Raw genomic sequence first — 4,120 nt, forward strand, 5'->3', positions numbered from 1 at the left:
AATTAAAAAAAAAATGATGTGGGGAAAAGGCAATGGCCACAGTTTAGCAATTATGTTGGGCCATAGAGTGTTAACAGTACTGTTACTGGCGGCTGCCAGAAAATGGCTGTTTTCTTCCATGTTACAATACTTTTTATACAGTTCTAAGAGAAGCTCATTTGTGTGTGTGTGTGTGTGTGTGTGTGTGTGTTGGGGGCTTAAAGGATGAAGGACTTGTCTTTATGCAGAAAATGCTGCTTATCTTTTTTAAGGGGTAGATTTGTTTTTGGTGATTCTTACAGTGGATGATAAATACAAAATCATGGGAAAAGTGGAAACAGCAGCCATTTTGTAGCCCTTATAGAAAAGAAAGGTAAGCTACAATTTCCACTTCCTGCTGTCACAGAACTTTCTGTAATTTTCTTATGAATGACATGGGGGGTAGATAGAGGGCAGTGGTAACAGATCCACCATCATGCTTCATGTATCTACTAAGTGCCTTGTGTATTGCTGCTTCATAATTTATGTTCTCTTCAAATGGTAAAGTTATACGTCTTTAACTTTTTGTTATACAAACAGTGTATATGCTTTGGTAGCACATATGTTAAAAGTGGAATGATACAGAGAAGATTAGCATAGCCTCTACAAATGTGTGAAGCATTCTGTATTATAGTTGATTCAGAGAAGATTAGCATAGCCCCTACAAATATGTGAAGCATTCTGTATTATAGTTGACATACTGGTTAAGTTGTTTACCTGAAAAGCACAAAGTACAGGGTTTGATTCTCACCTTTGAAAGGGAAATTGGCTAGGCTTAAAATGATCCACAAAATCAGCTAGCCTAGTGATTACCTATGAATCTATGCATATTTTTTTCCCATGTTTGTTGTAGTTTATATGCCTTTTTCTTTTATGTCTTTGTTGTCCATTTCTCATCTACGAAATGCTAGTATCTATTATAATTGCTTACAGTGCATTTTTTTTGTGTTCTCTTAGGTTGTTCCTGTAAAGGTTAAGCCATCTGATGAGTGAACCTGGTTACCGAAAACAAATACTAAATGAACACCATATTAAGTAACGAGAAGTGAAAACAAATGTGTAGAGTCATTCAGGCTGAAGGTGAAGTCACACTTCAGTCAGTCCGAATAGACATTTAAGGTATGGCATGAGATTGAAAAATTCTCTTGTAACACAGCATGTCCTTTTATGGCATCTGAAATGTTCAGTGATGCTTATTTGAATACAGCACCTGAATAATCACACATTATTCAAATGAGACCTTGGCTTTGGGTTGTGTCAGTCAGAAAATGAGGTACATGGGATATATAAAGAGCTTATCCACAATGTACCATAATTAAGCAAAGCAGAAACATTCATTAGACCTTGGTGGGTAGGTCATGAAAGCTACAGTGCAAGAGACAGCACTGGTGTGAACGGGATGCAAAGAGAAAACATTCTGATGTAGTTTTCAGTCAGTCAGAATAATTATTTTTTCCAAGCTCTATTAAGTACTTTTAACTAAAGTTGCAAACTGCCTTTAAATTATCGAAAATCTGATTGGCTGGAATGGCCTGCAGCTCATAATATTTATGTGCCTTATTCTTGCTCACAGCTCATTATATTAGTCACGTTTTCTATGGCTTTAGTGAAAGTAAATTTCTGTATTAATTACCATATTCCAGCCAGTGGTATAATAGTACATGTAGACCTTGGGAGGATGCAGTGGTAATCTCTTTCACCTCACAGCACCTCCATTGTGTTACTGCTCTTGAAATGCCATAGTGCATCTTCAAAATGCAGAGATTTTCTAAAGTTAACCCTCCAGCTAATGAATTTACAATAATTTTGAACATTTTAGCCATTTTTTTATTTAATTAAGTCTTGTAATTTCCTGGTATTATAGGATCGTAGTATCACAGGAGAATAAAAGGCTAACAACCCTAAAGGGCCTTTTTAAGCCTAGCTATGCTTCCCAGAAATATTAGAAAGGTATAGGTCCCTTAGGTTTTTTTGGTGGGGGTATATAAATTTAGGTATGAGTGCTTGAGCATTTACAAGCTTCTTCTTTAACAGAGACATTGAGAGAAAAAGCCCTGACTATGACCCAGATGGCCCAAGTTCATATCTCTCAACCTCTTAGCACAAAAATTCTGGACAAAGAAAAAAATAATGGTGGGATAAAGCCCCTAAAATAGGGACAAATTTTAAATATTGCTCTTAGAAACTTAGAAAGTTGCTAGAATTAAAGGTATTGTGTTACCATGCATTTTCTGAAGGATATGAAGTCTGAAACTGAAACATCTGCCATTATTTAGTGAATTCAGTCCATACGGATTTGCCACAAAAATCCAGAAAAAGACAAATTTTATGAGGAACAGACCCAAAATATGAAGCAAAAATCTAGACATTCTGTGAAAATCTTGACAGTTGAGAGGTATGCCCAAGTTTGATTTGTGGCTCAGGCACTGGAGGAACTGGGTGGGGGAATGGTGGCTGATGTTAGCCCACCCATGATGGGGGGAGGGTAGTAGTCTAATCATTGCATTACATGGTGTTTAGAGAAGAGCAGGCATGCATTGTTTAGGGACATATACTTAGCTCTGCCTAGTTATTGATGGTAGCCTCCCAAGAACCCTCAGTAGTATGGACACATGCATTAAGCGCAAGGGAAAATGATAGGCCTGTGGCCAAATGTCAGTTAGCAATACAATGTAATGATGGGTTCACTGTGTAATTCTGGGACCCAAAGAACAGCTATCAATGCTGGTCCATCCTGCAGCATTCATATAGCCTCAGACTGGAAAGGAATTAAACCAGACCATCAGGGGACTGGAACAAGGATGTGCCTCTTCTTTGCAGGTAATATGGAAGTAGGATGCAATACAGCACACAGTAAACCTTCTTGCACACCTGAATAATGGCTTCTGTCCAGTAGGCTCTCATCCTGATCTTTGGGGGGGGGGGGTGATGTTACCAGGAAGGGAATCAAAAAAGCTTTTAAAATGGTATTTTAAGTGTTTTTATAAAGAAAGACTTTTGCAATATTAATGATGTCTGTAAACATTCCCAGTACTGTTGCTGTTGTAATTGCAAAACAGTGTGTGTGTGTGTGTGTGTGTGTGTGTGTGTGTGTGTGTGTGTGTGTGTGTGTGTGTGTGTGTGTGTGTGTGTGTGTGTGTGTGTGTGTGTGTGTGTGTGTGTGTGTGTGTGTGTGTGTGTGTGTGTGTGTGTGTGTTATACATATAGTTATAAAATGTGAACTGTCATGAGACAGCTTTTCCAAAAAGAGGAACGAGGCCCTGACTATATCCCACACATCCTGTGTTTGCTGGAATGAGGCCCTGACTATATCCCACACATCCTTTGTTTGCTTTGTGGACCAGGTACTGAAGTAGCAGGCCAGGTAGGGATGAGAGTGTGATGTAGAATTTAGCTTGCCCATCCTGGGGAGAGGGGTTGGCTAAATGCCTCACTGAAGAAATGACAGTGTGGGTAAGTCTTATTATGTGTACTACATAAATAAGGGTAAAACGTTTGGGGAAGAGTGTCAGTTGTCTCAAGGAAATTTATTACATTTTAGCTGTGTATAGGGGCATACACAGACAAAATGTGCACTATTCATGTATGCTGGAATGCAGGGAGGGAGGAATGAATGGATGGGATCTTGATGGTCTAAAAGGAGGGACAGGGGTAAAGGAAAACATTTGCAGTAGCTTATTTTTTTTAGAAAAAATTATTTATCTGGTGTTCTACAAAATAATACTTTTAGATTTTAAATTTAGATTCCACAACGGACAGGTATCCTGTAAAGGGCTGATTCTACTCTTTAAGTACACTGCTTTCTGGGATAGACTCCAGCTTACCCACAGTATCAGAGAATGTAAAACTTCAGATTAGTTTTCCAATCTACTGAATTTTGGCCTGTAATGTTTAATTTGTATTCGCTACATGTACATTTCTGTACCAGTAATGGATCTTCAACAGGCCCTCCACAATAGATAGCAGCTTTAATCACCTTCATGAATATCTTTTCAAGATGATTCTTCAGATGTTTCAAGCTTCTGCTCCTTGGACATAAGTGTCTGTGTATTTCCAATGATCTCCAGTTCTTTCTTGCTGCTTACACAGTTTGGATATCATA

The 4,120-nt window shown here is 38.4% G+C and overlaps 1 pseudogene; it reads left to right on the forward strand.

Annotated features, from left to right (window-relative positions):
- The first annotated feature begins 563 nt into the window (after positions 1–563).
- Positions 564–651, forward strand: LOC122812537 (annotated as a pseudogene).
- Positions 652–4,120: the final 3,469 nt, after the last annotated feature.

Source organism: Protopterus annectens, chromosome 9.part0 (assembly GCF_019279795.1).
Source record: "Protopterus annectens isolate FY-2018-M chromosome 9.part0, PAN1.0, whole genome shotgun sequence".
Lineage (NCBI taxonomy): Eukaryota > Metazoa > Chordata > Ceratodontiformes > Protopteridae > Protopterus > Protopterus annectens.